General features: G+C 41.3%; 1 protein-coding gene across 10 annotated transcripts in view; it reads left to right on the forward strand.

The window, feature by feature from the left end:
* tcf4 (transcription factor 4) overlaps positions 1 to 16,295 on the forward strand; it is a 617,800-nt gene that overhangs the window by 244,722 nt on the left and 356,783 nt on the right. The gene's annotated exons all lie outside the window — the stretch shown is intronic.

A 16,295-nucleotide genomic window follows, 5' to 3' on the forward strand; every position in this document is an offset into this window, starting at 1 on the left:
CTTTAAAATGGTGTGCTTCTGGGGCGAAAGAAATACCACTTATTTTATATTCCTTTCAAGTTAAATAAAGACAAAATAGTACTACTGTTGCAGATTTAATTATTTATTTTCTATGATGGATGTTGTGCATACTTTACGAACACTGAATCTTTCGGAGTCGATTATTAATTTACAGGATTAAATAATATCAATAACCAATCTATCATTTAAATGCTTTCTTTAAATACTATTAATTTATAAAACAAGGCTATATTGAGTCATTAATTACAGTAGATTTGGATGGTGTTCCACATCTTATTAATAAATCTAAAATGAGGTGGTTTGGTATATAGTAGATATTCATAATATTGATAAATATATGATAATTTGATAACATAATTGTGGTTACTGAGTTAAACCCCAGAGCACCTTAAGTCTGACGCAGCCAGGATTGTCTGACATGATAATGGTTCTAGTCTAATATGTATAATGTATAATCTTTCCCTAATAGAAGTTGTCCCTGATCCTTTCTAGCATGATTTAGTTGACATTAGCACTGAATGGAATTTGTATTAATAATCTAGTTTTAATCATGCTCAATATTTATTGCGATTATATTGCAGATTTTCTACAACAACATTGTAGCCTAGTCTTACACAGAATCTAATTACATATGGTCTATTCCAATAAATATTTTCCCTTTCTGCATAAGAGTGTTATGCTGTCAATCCAGCCGTATAGTTTTTGTTCAGATCGTGTTATATTGTAGGTCAGAATTGGTCTGCATTAATATATTTATAATGTAAACCCACAGCATCCTGCTGTTGTGTAGTTTCAGGTTGTATGTGGGCTTTTGGATGCAATTAGAATTTTGTTGCTTCAGGCAGTTCCCAGGCTACTTGGAATCAGAAATCTGACAAAACCTGTGACCCTCTTCAGTAATGTTTAATGTGAGATGCTTAATATTTCTTCATTTCACAATTTTTCTAAAAAAAAAATATATGAATAAAAGAGAGATAATTTTGTAAGGAGGACTTTTAACTTAATTGTGATGCATTTGCTGAGCTTCTCGATTCCATTGTCAGATACTCAGTAATGCCATATGGTCTACCATGGAACATTTAACTTGTCAGAAATAATGGATTGTTCTGGAAGAAGATTTTTGCTTTGAGCAGTGGTCTCTTTTTCGTGTGCTTTTTTGGTTTCAGGCTGCAAGATGAAGGATCATTTTGCAGAATATCTGAGCATTGTACAGTTGATTCCCCTCAAATGCATGACCCATTTGCCATGAAATTTTATAGACATGTTATGTCTTATCCCCTCCCCTTCTCTGCTGTCCCACCTTTAAAATGCTAGCATAAGCAAGTTGCATGTTTAAAGAATCGGATTAAATTTAAATCCACTCTTTGCAATATCTGTATGCAGTACCAACTTCTGCTTTTTTGTTGGTTATTAAAGCAAATAATATTTTTGTTTGTTCACATTGTAGATTGGCACAAAAGCTGCTTATTTTGATATTTTCCTCAACTATATTGGTAATATGCATTCATGCCAATTGATAATAACAAACATTTTAAAAAAAACTCTTGGTAAACTATATAGTAAAAATATTTTGAAGAAATAATATTTTCAAAGGCCGCAAAATAAATTCAAAGAAGTGTTTTTCTTAAATAAACTATTCTTTCAGCGTAGCTTTGGAAAATTTACCAGAGGTTACTGGTGATAGAAGACAGTAAATCAGAATTGCTCTGTACTAAGTTGCCAGCTTTATTAACCAAAAGCATTTTAGATGCAGGGAGACATTGTTTTGTTGATGACAAATTGTTGAAGATATTAAGTAAACGTCAGGCAACTGGCACTCATTTTGGTCTTAATTTATTCAAAATACCTTTCAACTTTTTCAGGGCAAGTGATCAAAAATAAGATCATGGCAGAGTGCATTTACATGCAATTGAACCATGATGTTCTTAACATTTCTGCAGCTTTTTTTGTGTCTTGAAACAATGGTTTATTTTTGTGGTTCTAGACCCTATCGGTGCTGTTTCTGATTGAGAGCATGCTCTAACGGTAGGTGGCAGCTATATCGCCAAATTGGAATTCCTGCTCTCTGGACTAGATTCCACAGACAAAAACCCTTATCAACTCTGTTTATTTTAAAACAAACTGCAACTTTTAAGGTGGTTAAAAAAAATGTTTTAAAATGTTGGATTGGAAGGTAATAATGAATTTTAAATGCAGAATGAACCAAAGGCATTCGTGCATTGAGTATTTCATTTTGCAGTTCCTTTGTAAGTTTTACGAGGCATTGTTTGCTATAGAAAGTTAACTTTTGTTCAACTGTGTCAATTAAGGTGTATTTGTTCAGAAAGACATAAACACCAGCGGATTATTCAACACAATGCGCTATTTTTCAATGAAAATGTTAATATAGTGCAGTGTATAAAGTTGTGTGTTTATTATGACAAGGCCATGCTATCATGCTATAAGCATTTTGTTAAGAGTTTAGTTTTTAGTTTAGATTATTGTCACGTGTACCGAGGTACAGTGAAAAGCTTTTAGTTGCATGCTATCCAGTTAAAGAAAAGACTATACATGATTACAATCAAGCTGACCCCAGTTTACAAATAAAGGGTACAACATTTAGTACAAGATAAAGTCCGATTAAAGATAGCTCAAAGGTCTCCATTGAGGTAGATGGGAGGTCAGGACTGCATTATAGCTGGTGAGAGGACGGTTCAGTTGTCTGATAACAGATGGTTAGAAACTGTCCCAGAATCTGGAGGTGTGCTGTACATCTTGCCTGAGAGGAGTGGGGAGAAGGGGGAGTGACTGTGGCGAGGCTGGTCAGAGAGAGAAGGTTACTTTTCCTTACTCCTTTGTTGTTAATCAGATTTTGACAAAGCTCGTATTCTACCTGGCACGTGATCCCTGCCATCCGATATGCAATCTGAATCACCTACGGCGAGGTACTGGAAAGATACCATCGATGCTGTCTCTGCAAAATCACTGAAGGGATAAAGTACTGTATTGGACACAAGTGTTGGAATAACTCAGCAGATCAGGCAGTATCTCTGGAGAAAATGCATTGGAGCCGTTCAGGTCGGGACCCTTTTTCAGACTTCAGGGTCCTGACCCGAAATGTCACATATCCATTTTTTCCAGAGGTGATGCCAGGCCCGCTCAGTTATTCCAGATATTTTGTGTCTATTTTTGGTATAAACCAGTATCTGCAGTTTATTTTTATTACATAACAAACAACATTGTCCATTTTGCTCCCTGGGGATATACTGAGGTATTGGGTGCTATGGTTTCCTCCCATATCCCAAAGACGTGCAGGTTTATAGGTGATTGGTTTCTGTAAATTGCCACTGCGAAACTGGGATAACATAGAATTAATGTACAGGTGATTGAAGGGCCTGTTTCTGTGCTGTATCTCTAAACTAAACATAATATGGGTGATAATTAGATGCTGTGTTTGCTGTCAAAAATCAGTCAAAGGGTAAGATTTTGATTCACCTCATAATTTTATCATATGCTAAACCATTTAATGTAACAATTTTACTAAATGTACAAGAATGGTCAGTCTTTTTTGTCTCATGTATTTGTACAATGTAAACCTCTATTTCACAAAAGGCCATCTAAACTGAACAAAGCTTTCGAAAACCATACTGTTGCATTTCATCAAGTAATTATAAAACATGAAAAGAAGCAGTACTAAAGACTATATAGCCAAAATACTAATATCTGGTTTGTGTAACGCTCTAATTATTGTTGGAAAGTAGAACATCGAGCTGTACAGCACAATAACAAGCCCTTCGGCCCATAATGTCTATGCCCAACATGATGCCAAGACTATCACTTATCTACCTGCACATAGCCCATATCTCTCTATTCCTCGCCTCTCCAGCTGCCTATCCATAAGTCTTTTAAATGCCACTAACATATCTGGTTCAACCACCACCCCAGCAGCTTGTTCCAGGCACTCCACCACCCTTTGCGTAAAAAAGAAAACTTGCCCCTCTCACCTAAAAGTTATGCCCTCTAGTATTTGAATGAACATTGCAGAAATGTTACACAATCTACCTTCAGTTAAGAGTAGTTCGGTTTGATAAAATATAGACCATGGGGAAGGTTGAGTCTTGAAGATAAATGTTTTTAAAGAAGCTTCTAAATGTCAATAAAGGAACATGGTTTGATGGACATGGGCTACCAGATTAGGCAGCCAGAATTTGTACCAATTTACCGTTGGTTTATGAAGTAAGAGTGAATCTTAGTCCAACGGTATTAACTTGCTGGCTTAAACCATATTAAAGGATGAGGGTACACAAAAAAAGCTGGAGAAACTCAGCGGGTGCAGCAGCATCTATGGAGCGAAGGAAATAGGCGACGTTTTGGGCCGAAACCCTTCTTCAGACTGATGGGGGGTGGGGGGGAGAAGGAAGGAAAAAGGGAGGAGGAGGAGCCCGAGGGCGGAGGGATGGGAGAAGACAGCTCGGGGGTTAAGGAAGGGGAGGAGACAGCAAGGGCTAGCAAAACTGGGAGAATTCAACGTTCATGCCATCCGGACGCAAGCAACCCAGGCGGAATATGAGGTGCTGTTCCTCCAATTTCCGGTGTTGCTCACTCTGGCAATGGAGGAGACCCAGGACAGAGAGGTCGGATTGGGAATAGGAGGGGGAGTTGAAGTGCTGAGCCACCGGGAGTTCAGGTAGGTTATTGAGGACTGAGCGGAGGTGTTCGGCGAAACGATCGCCCAACCTCCGGTTAGTCTCCCCGATGTAAATCAGCTGACATCTAGAGCAGCGGATGCAGTAGATGAGGTTGGAGGTGATACAGGTGAACCTTTGTCGCACCTGGAACGACTGCTTGGGTCCTTGAATGGAGTCGAGGGGGGAGGTGAAGGGACAGGTGTTGCATTTCTTGCGGTTGCAACGGAAAGTGCCCGGGGAGGGGGTGGTACGGGAAATTGACAAGGGAGTTGCGGAGAGAGCGGTTTTTGCGGAAGGCAGACATAGGGGGAGATGGGAAGATGTGGCGAGTGGTGGGGTCACGTTGGAGGTGGCGGAAATGGCGGAGGATTATTTGTTGTATTTGCCGGCTGGTGGGGTGAAAGGTGAGGACTTGGGGGACTCTGCCCTTGTTGCGAGTGCGGGGATGGGGAGAGAGATCAGTGTTGCGGGGTATGGATGAGACCCTGGTGCGAGCCTCATCTATGGTGGCGGAGGGGAATCCCCGTTCCCTGAAGAACGAGGACATTTCCAATGCCCTGCTGTGGAACGTCTCATCCTGGGAGCAGATGTGGCGTAGGTGGAGGAATTGGGAGTAGGGGATGGAGTCTTTACAGGGGGCAGGGTGGGAAGACGTGTAGTCCAGATAGCCATGTGAGTCAGTTGGTTTGTAGTGTAAAGGGTGAGGTCTTGCTTGGTGAGGTAATCTTGTGGAAATAAATGTTGTCATTTTTTGAGGCCCAAGCAAGCTGACAAACCTTTTGACAGACAACTAACTCTTGGCATTGCCAGCTGTCTAACAGTAAAGGACTTGCAACGCTTCTGAATATCTCTGACATTTTGGGCTGTTTCTCTCCATTTATATGAATGGGCTTATTGTTCCTGCATCAGCTCCAACCTGGCACTGGTTCAGTTGCCAGATTTTCCTGCATAAGGGAATTACAGTTTGTTCATGTTCTATAACCAAACTCCATCAGAAAAGGGTAAACCCCAGTGATGACCAGTAAGCAAGTGGGGCACTTGGATGTTTGCATGGAAATCCTGTACTTGATGGCACTGAAATGGAGGGATGCAAACAGTTCATCACAACCACTAGCATCTGCTCACAAGTTTTGGAAGATTGTGACTTCAAAGGAAAGTAAAATTGAGCAGTATGTAAAATGAGTTCCAGATCCAGTTTCATTCATATTTTTTGGCCAGTGGGTTCGGATAAAATCACCCGCAGTGAATTCTGTTTTATGCGGAACTATGTTGCATAGATTAAAGAAAATTGTAACAAAATGGAAAGCCTTGAATGAGGAAAATCAGTTTGTCCCTACTATTAGAATTTCTATTCCGATTGCTTGCATCCCCACCTGTTTCGGCTGTGACACATATATGAAGATATTAGACTCTGCAAAGAACAGCATAACCCAGTTGAAAAGTTTTTTAAAGTATATTTTCCACTAATTCTCAATTCTCACGGCCTGGCCATGGTGCACCACTATTGATATTTATTCATTTTCTCTTTTAGTACCAAGATATATGGAATATTTCTCCCTCCGTTTTTTCCATCATAAGGCACAAGTGTCACACGACCTTATTGATGAATGGGCATTGTCCTTCCAACACCCAAAAGTCACGCGGGAGCACTTTCAACAAAAGTACTACAGTGGTTTGTTTCCACCTTTTCAAGGACAATTAGGGATGGGCAACAAATGCCGACCATGGCAGTAACCCTCACTTCCCAGAAAAATAAATAAACACTTTTTTTGGACATCCATGCAGAACCTTATCGTAGAATCGTGGCTAAAATTTTAATGAAAGGCGACAACATTTCAGTGTCTATGCATGCAGCTTTTCAACGAAGAGTGACACGAGAGCATCCAGATCAGCTTTACTTTCAGTAGCAATTGCAGTTTTAAACTGGATTCTGAAAATGTTTATTTTTATACTCTGACAATTGAAACATTCATTCTGTAGAGCTAAAATGTACTCTAGTCAATGTGAAATAACTTGTATTCGCATGGTGTGACAAAGGACTCCATACACAACTCATTATTTTGTTATCTTGTTATCATAATTATCAAAATCTTTCTTCCAGAAATGAAACAAAGGGCTCGAATTGTTTATATTGTAGTTGAGAAAGTAACGTAATGCCCCTGTCCCACTTAGAAAACCTGAACGGAAACCTCTGGAGACTTTGCGCCCCACCCAAGGTTTCCGTGCGGTTCCCGGAGGTTGCAGGTGGTTGCCGGAGGTTGCAGGTAGCGGAAGCGGATAGGGAGACTGACTAAAACCTCCGGGAACCTCCAGGAACCGCACGGAAACCTTGGGTAGGGCGCAAAATCTCCAGAGGTTTCCGTTCAGGTTTCCTAAGTGGGACAGGGGCAGCCATTGAGGATCCTCTGCCTATCCTTAGCCCCACGTCCCCGTCCCTTTTCATCTGTGCATTAATTGCCTCATACTGTGTTTTGTATTGAATTCTGTCTTTACTTTGTGTACTAGTCATGTCTCTACTATTTATTTCATTCCCCTTACATGTTTTTCCTCTACATGCTCAATTTTTGTAAGGTGTCCTTGAGACTCTTGAAAGGCGCCCATAAATAAAATGTATTATTATTATTATTATTATTTGAATTTCACCAGTTAGCATTTCAGCTGTTTAGGTATGCACCTTTGATCATGCAACATCTAAAGATTGAAATGTTGGCTAAACCATGGTCAATCTGGAATTTAACTTGAACTGATTATCTTCATATTCAGGCAAACAAAAACAAACTGCGGATGCCAGAATTGGAAATAAAAACAGAAACACTGGAAGAGATCAGTCAGTTAAGCAGCACCTATGGAAAGAAAAACCAGGTCATGTTTTGGAATTCAAAGCAGTAACTGGTTTATTTTTCCACAGATGCTCTTAACTAGCTGAGTCTAGTTAACTAACTAATCAACCAGAACCAGAGTTCTTACGGTATTTTTGGTTTTGTGTTAACTTTATACTTGTTGCTGAGAGTGCTGCAGACTGACTGAAACATATGCATTGCTTTCATGTGTATGGGCATAGCTTGTTGAATTCAGCTGAAGTGTATGTTATGCATTGGATTTTGCCCCATGGAATGAGCGTTGTATTATCCATTATTTATTGAAGCTTATTCTCGTAGATACTTTGTAACAATAAGTAGTCAAACTGGACACTCCTTTTGAGATTTGAAAATTATGGTAAAAAGGATAAGTTTGATGTAAATTTAATAAGAGACCAATGGAAAGTGAACTATAACAAAAGTTCAAATTTGAAAATAAGCACCAGGATCATGGGGGACCTGGCGCAACTACGCTTGGGTATTTTGCTTGGGTAGTTTCCACCCTAGCGGTATGAACATTGACTTCTCTAACTTCAAATAGGCCTTGCTCCATCCCCTCCACCTTCCTAGTTCTCCCACCAGTCTTACTGTCTCCAACTACATTCTATCTTTGTCCCGCCCACTCCTCTGACATCTGTCTGAAGAAGGGTCTCGGCCCGAAACGCCACCCACTCCTTCTCTCCAGAGATGCTGCCTGTCCCGCTGAGTTACTCTAGCATTTTGTGTCTAGCTTCACTATAAGTCCTCTACACTTCCTAGTTGGCGCTATTCAATTGTTCATTTATGTGAAATCAACCAGTGCATTGTCAAAGTTTTGGTTTTCATCAGTGCAGTCTAAAAAGAAAATAGCCAATTCCCTTGCAAAAGTAATGTTGCCATGGAGCGATAAGGCAACAGCATGTATATTTTTTTAACATTTTTTGCATAGAAAGGTAAAATATTGTAGATATTGGGACTTTACAAAATCTCAGCAGGTAAGATGCATCTCTGTATCGACTGAATTTTCTGCCATCCTATTTGTCTTTATTAACTAGTGACGGAAAAATAAGTGTTTTCAGAGAAACTTATAAATAAAAAAATATATGTAGTGTTCTTTTTGCAATTGAAAACATTTTGAATAATTCCTGCAAAATGGATAAATTGTAATAAAAAGGAGAAATTGGCATTACTGTACTTTGTAGATGTGAATGGGATACAAATAGTGTCACTTAGGGTCAATGTTATTTCGGCTTTGTGCAGCCTTCCAAGTCACGAACCCATAAAATCCCCAAATAGAAATAATGATCTTTCGAAGACATCTTACGAAATGTTGTCTATTTTAACTGCAAGATCTACAGATGCAGGATGTTAATTCAAATAGTAATTGCATTGTACCAGGATTGTATGATTTGGTATGCTGTATGTACAAAATTCAGAGGATGAGTGAAGCGTTGGCTTCAGAGTTTTTTGCGCTGTGAGTCTGTGGAATTCTCTGCCTCAGAGGGTGGTGGAGGCCCGTTCTCTGGATGCTTTCAAGAGAGAGGTAGATAGAGCTCTTAAAGATAGTGGAGTCAGGGGAAATGGGGAAAAGGCAGGAACGGGGTACTGATTGGGGATGATCATCCATGATCACATTGAATGACGGTGCTGGCTCGAAGGGCCGAATGGCCTACTCCTGCACCTGTTGCCTAAGTTGAATAAAAACCTGACTTTTCCTTTTTGAGGATTCTTTGGACTGAAATACTTGATCTGATTGTAAGAATGGACAATTGATTGGTCAGGTGCAGCTCAACAATAACAAAAGCCTCAAGTTGTCTCCACTCCATTGCACCCACTTTTTATCCATTTCATCCTATTTCCCCTGCAATTTCTGTAGGGAGGAACCGCAGATGCAAACCGAAGAGAGACACAAAAAGCTGGAGCAACAGTGGGTCAGGCATCATCTCTGGAGAAAAGGAATAGGTGACATTCCGGGTCGAAACTTTCCTTCAGACCGAGAGTCAAGGGAAATGGAAATGAGAGATACAGGGATGTTACTATATCTCTCGTTTCCCTGTCCCCTGACTCTCAGTCTGAAGAAGGGTCCCCACCCAAAATGCCACCCATTCCTATTCTCCAGAGATGCTGTCTGACCCGCTGTTGCTCCAGCTTTTTTGTCTCTCTTCCCTGCAATTTGTTCAGTTGTTCATGAGCATATCTTTGAAATTTCATTGCCCTGTTTCTAGGGCAATAGTGATTTTCCTTTTAGAAAATCAGATTGGGACTACACAGCTCATCCCTCACAGCCAACACATAGGAGTCTTAAGCTTACAGTTACAGCGATAAACTGCAAAACTCCACCCAGTTGACCTATAAAATTTCAGAACCAAGTGCAAGATTTATTTATCCTTTCAGTACCAGCTCAGTTTAACCATTAAACATATGTGGATCAAATTAAATGTTAGATTTTCTTTTTGCGGGACAATCTCGGCTGAAAACTAACTTGTCTCTTTTTAATCCTGTAAAGTTTTAAATAGTGTGTTGCCACATGAAAGGTATTAAGTTCAACTTGTAATGGTCAGTGTGCTTTCAAGTTCATATGTTCTAGTTTGCATTACCTCAGCAGTAATTTGATAATGGAATAGCTTACAGTGCAATTGTTATTCACGTGATGAATCAAGATGCATGAAAATGCTGTAAATCTATCTATATACTTTTAAACTCTGTGTGTGTATGTGTGGGTGTATGTCATTTTGCCTTTGACATTTTGCCCTTGATTCCCTCCCCTTACTCGGGGTCTGAAGCGCCGAGGATGCAAGGCCATTGAGCTGAGGCTCACTCTGAGGCTGACGGTTGCTGGGCGGCCCTACCCCTCTCCTCCCTCCCTTCTTAATATAATATCAATGGGGGTGGTTAGTGTGTGTGTGTGCAGTGGCGGACTGGCCAGGGTGTCAGCTTGCCCGATGGCAAGTGGGCCCCTGATGAAGTGATAGCAAGTGATGGCAAGTGGGCCCCTGTTAAATGATAGTATTTGTAGGTTGTGGGTGGGCCCCCTTTGTCTCCTGGCAACCAATATTTTTAGACCCAGTCCGCCACTGTGTGTGTGTGTGAGGGGTGGTTAGTGTGTGTGTATGTGAGAGGTTGGTGTGTGTGTGAGGAGTGGTTAATGTGTGTGTGTGTGTGAGAGGTTGGTTAGTGTGTGTGTCTGGTGGTTAGTGTGTGTGTGTCTGGTGGTTAGTGTGTGTGTGTGTGTGTTTGTGAGGGTTGGTTAGTGTGTGTGAGTGGTTGGTTAGTGTGTGTGTGAGGGTTGGTTAGTGTGTGTGTGTGTGAGAGTTGGTTAGTGTGTGTGTGGTGGTTAGTGTGTGTGTGTGTGTGGTGGTTAGTGTGTGTGTGAGTGGTTGGTTAGTGTGTGAGGGTTGGTTAGTGTGTGTGTGTGTGGTGGTTAGTGTGAGTGGTTGGTTAGTGTGTGAGGGTTGGTTAGTGTGTGTGTGTGTGTGTGGTGGTTAGTGTGTGTGAGTGGTTGGTTAGTGTGTGAGGGTTGGTTAGTGTGTGTGTGTGAGGGTTGGTTAGTGTGTGTGGTGGTTAGTGTGTGTGTGAGTGGTTGGTTAGTGTGTGAGGGTTGGTTAGTGTGTGTGTGTGAGGGTTGGTTAGTGTGTGTGGTGGTTAGTGTGTGTGTGAGTGGTTGGTTAGTGTGTGTGTGAGTGTGGTGGTTAGTGTGTGTGTGAGTGGTTGGTTAGTGTGTGTGTGAGTGGTTGGTTAGTGTGTGTGAGTGGTTGGTTAGTGTGTGAGGGTTGGTTAGTGTGTGTGTGTGAGGGTTGGTTAGTGTGTGTGTGTGTGTGGTGGTTAGTGTGTGTGTGAGTGGTTGGTTAGTGTGTGTGTGAGGGTTGGTTAGTGTGTGTGTGTGTGGTGGTTAGTGTGTGTGAGTGGTTGGTTAGTGTGTGTGAGTGGTTGGTTAGTGTGTGAGGGTTGGTTAGTGTGTGTGTGTGTGGTGGTTAGTGTGTGTGTGTGGTGGTTAGTGTGTGAGGGTTGGTTAGTGTGTGTGTGTGAGGGTTGGTGAGTGTGTGTGTGTGTGTGGTGGTTAGTGTGTGTGTGTGGTGGTTAGTGTGTGTGTGTGGTGGTTAGTGTGTGAGGGTTGGTTAGTGTGTGTGTGTGAGGGTTGGTTAGTGTGTGTGTGTGTGTGGTGGTTAGTGTGTGTGTGTGTGTGGTGGTTAGTGTGTGTGTGTGTGACGCCTCAGGCCAACTCCTCCCCTCGCAACCGCACGTTGCGGGAACAGACCCAACAGGTCTGCGCTTGGTCTAGTATGAATTAAAACACACAAACACTGCAAGTGCAAAACAGAGCATTCATCACCTTTAAAGGGCAAAGACCCTTTAAAATATTGTTCATCAGATCTCAATTATTTATTCCCCGTTCTAAATTGGGTTGAGACTGGGATTATGGGTTGCCACTTTGAATTAGATCGTGGCAATTTGAAGTAACTGACTGGTTTGTAGATCATTTTTGCAATTGCATTACTATGGTATTTAATTTGACCATGGCAGCAGCTCTTGTTCCCAAGTGTGGTGAGTCTTTCAGCAGACCATAAACTTCAATGTCATTTTTGTATCTCAGTAAAAATAAATTCAATTTCTTAAGGTGAAAACATATTTTCTGGATTACCAGACTAGTAACGGATACCCGTATCACAGTGTGTATCCACATCCAATAAATAACCTACAGAGTGAACTGTTTCATTAGAATTCATTAGTTTGATCATGCCTGATTTGAGCTAATTTAGACCTTTATATGCATTACCCTTAAGGAATTACAGCTATCATTAGCATCAAACCAGTTATATAGTAATGAACATCATTGAATGGCTTTGTTTCCAAGCAAACCAGCAACATTGGATAATTTGTTCAAAGTTGGTTATATTAATTTTGAAGCGAAATTAGTGCCGTGCAATAAACACCAATTGAAATAAAAGTCACCATAAGTAGCCTACATTTATTAGTAGGCGCTATTTGACTGTTCACTCATAAGTGAAATAGACCAGTTACATTTACTAGAAGGACTGGTAGCAGTATTTTTGCCTTTTAGGAAAGGTTGAGTGTGCTTATGGGCTTTTTGTCTCTCAGTAAGGAAACAAGCTGACAAGTCGTCTCAGACCATCCTCGAGAGGGAAGGGGAGCAGCCGGAAGCAGTTGTGCATGTAGGCACAAATGACGTGGGTAAGAAGAGGAAGGAGGTTCTGCAACGAGAGTAGAGAGAACTAGGTAGGAGGCTGAAAAGCCGGACTTCTAGGGTGGTTATCTTTGAGTTGCTTCCAGTACCTCGTGCTAGTGAGGATAGGAACAGGGAAATAGGGGTTGTGTGGCTGAGGAGTTGGTGCAGGAGGCAGGGATTTATATTTATAGATCACTGGGATCTCTTCTGGGGCAGGGGTGACCTGTACAAACGGGACGGGTTGCACATTAATTGGAGGGGGACCGACATTCTGGCAGGTAGGTTTGCTAGTGCTATACGGGAACGTTGCCTATTTCCTTTGCTCCATAGATGCTGCTGCACCCGCTGAGTTTCTCCAGCATTTTTGTGTACCTTAGATAAAGGAAATGTCTTTACCCAGAAATTAAATAAAGTTGAACCCCATTGGTTATCGCAGAAAGAAGTCAATCTCTCTGTCAAGAGAAGTATAATAAGAGGGAGAAAGGAATGGGAAAAATACGCTTTAGTTAGATGCAAGTGGTGGGAGGAGACTTGTACAACAAGGTTGTTGGGCTGAACGACTGTTTCTTTCCTGTTGAATGCTAAGGCCATATAAATGAATTCTTGTCACAATCATGTCAATTCTCTAAGAAGTTGTATTCCCTTAATTTCAGTTCCAGAAATATTTAAAATCAGAGAAAATAACTAAATAACTCACAAGTTTTCCACTATCCTGATAATGTGTGTAGTTTCCAGTTGCAGAACCTGCTGCTAGTTCCATTAAATCCCAGTAATTTGCCATGTATAAAGTGCACCATCTTGTAGATTAAAAATACTACACATTTGCACAATTTAATCTTCATTCCATTTAAAATCTTTGAAAACTTGAGTGATAGATTGGGAGCAAGCACATAATTGACCAGATGATCAGTTTATAATAACCAGAGCTAAATAAGGGAATTATCACTTCCATAAATGCATAAATACTCGTGAATAACTACTCTTGGTCTTGATGTGACCTCCTTTTCAATGGTGAGATCATGCATAGAATAGGTGATCATTTCGCTGAACACAGGCTCTGTCCGCCAAGTCCTAATCAAGAGTGTTTTAGTTTAGTTTTAGTTTAGAGATACAGCGTGGAAACATGCCCTTCGGCTCACCGAGTCCGCGCCGACCAGCGATGCCCGCACATTAACACTATCCTACACCCACTAGGGACAATTTTTTTTACATTAACCAAGCCAATTAACCTACAGACCTGTACGTCTTTGGAGTGTGGGAGTAAACCGAAGATCCACGCGGTCACGGGGAGAACGTACAAACTCCGTACAGACAGCACCTGTAGTCAGGATCGAACCCGGGTCTCCGGCGCTGCATTCGCTGTAAGGCAGCGACTCTACCGCTGCATCACCGCGACCGCCCTTTTATTGTCATATGTCCCGGATGGGACAATGAAATTCTTACTTGCTGCAACACAACGGAATATGTGAATATGTAAACATAGTTCATAACGGGAGAAGAGGAAAAAAAAGTTCAATAAATAATCCTGACTCCCAGTTGCTAACCATTTTAACTCTCCTCCCCATTCGCTTGTCGACTTTTCTGTCATGGGCGTTCTCCATTTCCAGTTTAGAAGGTGAATAGTTCCACTATGACATGCATATTCAGTCAGGGTCATGTCGCATCCCACCACCACCTTTACACATGTTTGCTGAACCACAGACGCCTCACTCAACTATTCGTATTCTTTATCACGAGTTGCTTACACTTATATATATTCATATGTTCAAGGACAGATTCTTCCCCTCTGTTATCAGTTTTCTGAATGGTACTTCCATTGGCTGGGATACTATACAATTCACATCCATCCCAGTGGAGACATTGGTCTTTGTCTATGGAACTGATACATTACAGTGCTGAGAACAATAATCTGCACTTTGTATATTCCCCTTCTGCCTCAGTGACGTTCTCCAGCATCTTCACCAAGTCCTTCAATTCTCATGTTATCCAGAAATATATATATATAGATCCTATTTTGGGCTGCACCTCCAGAATCCGACCTACTTGTTGTTATTGAGAAATCTTCACTCTCATCACCTGGCCAGTCTACATCCTGAGGCTATTTGAAAGGACAAAAAAAGGCAAGGATAAACAAAAGTCCAAAACTCTGAGGGGAGAGAAAGGGCAAAATTATCATATCAGTCCCAAATGGCTCCCTTCTATTCTCCCTTTTAAACTGTGGCCCCTGATCCTTGATTCAATCAGGGAAAAATCTATCTGCATCCAACTTGTGAAGCCTTCTTAAGAACTTTTCAAATTTTGATGACTTTTCTCTTGCTCTCTCTCACTCCTTGCTGCCCCCGCCAAAGAAAGTTGTGTGCTCCATCTTTAGAGACGGCATTGCTGTGATATGATTGAGACAATAAAATATGGTGCTTACACATATAAACATATAACCATATAACAATTACCGCACGGAAACAGGCCATCTCGGCTCTACAAGTCCGTGCCGAACAACTTTTTTCCCTTAGTCCCACCTGCCTGCACTCATACCATAACCCTCCATTCCCTTCTCATCCTTATGCCTATCCAATTTATTTTTAAATGATACCAACGAACCTGCCTCCACCACTTCCACTGGAAGCTCATTCCACACCGCTACCACTCTCTGAGTAAAGAAGTTCCCCCTCATGTTACCCCTAAACATCTGTCCCTTAATTCTGAAGTCAGAATTCCTCTTGTTTGAATCTTCCCTATTCTCAAAGGGAAAAGCTGATCCACATCAACTCTGTCTATCCCTCTCATCATTTTAAAGACCTCTATCAAGTCCCCCCTTAACCTTCTACGCTCCAGAGAATAAAGACCTAACTTATTCAACCTATCTCTGTAACTTAGTTGTTGAAACCCAGGCAACATTCTAGTAAATCTCCTCTGTACTCTCTCTATTTTGTTGACATCCTTCCTATAATTGGGCGACCAAAATTGTACACTATACTCCAGATTTGGTCTCACCAATGCCTTGTACAATTTTAACATTACATCCCAGCTTCTATACTCAATGCTCTGATTTATAAAGGCTAGCATACCAAAAGCTTTCTTTACCACCCTATCTATATGAGATTCCACCTTCAAGGAACTATGCACGGTTATTCCCAGATCCCTCTGTTCAACTGTATTCTTCAATTCCCTACCATTTACCATGTACGTCCTATTTTGATTTGTCCTGCCAAGGTGTAGCACCTCACATTTATCAGCATTAAACTCCATCTGCCATCTTTCAGCCCATTCTTCCAAATGGCCTAAATCGCTCTGTAGACTTTGGAAATCCTCTTCATTATCCACAACACCCCCTATCTTGGTATCATCTGCATACTTACTAATCCAATTTACCACACCTTCATCCAGATCATTGATGTACATGACAAACAACAAAGGACCCAACACCGATCCCTGAGGCACCCCACTAGTCACCTGCCTCCAACCCGACAAACAACCATCCACCATTGCCCTCTGGCTTCTCCCATTCAGCCACTGTTGAATCCATCTTGCTACTCCTGCATTTATACCCAACAGTTGAACCTTCTTAACCAACCTTCCATGAGGAAC

This window comes from Amblyraja radiata, chromosome 1, assembly GCF_010909765.2.
Source record: "Amblyraja radiata isolate CabotCenter1 chromosome 1, sAmbRad1.1.pri, whole genome shotgun sequence".
Classification (NCBI taxonomy): Eukaryota; Metazoa; Chordata; class Chondrichthyes; order Rajiformes; family Rajidae; genus Amblyraja; species Amblyraja radiata.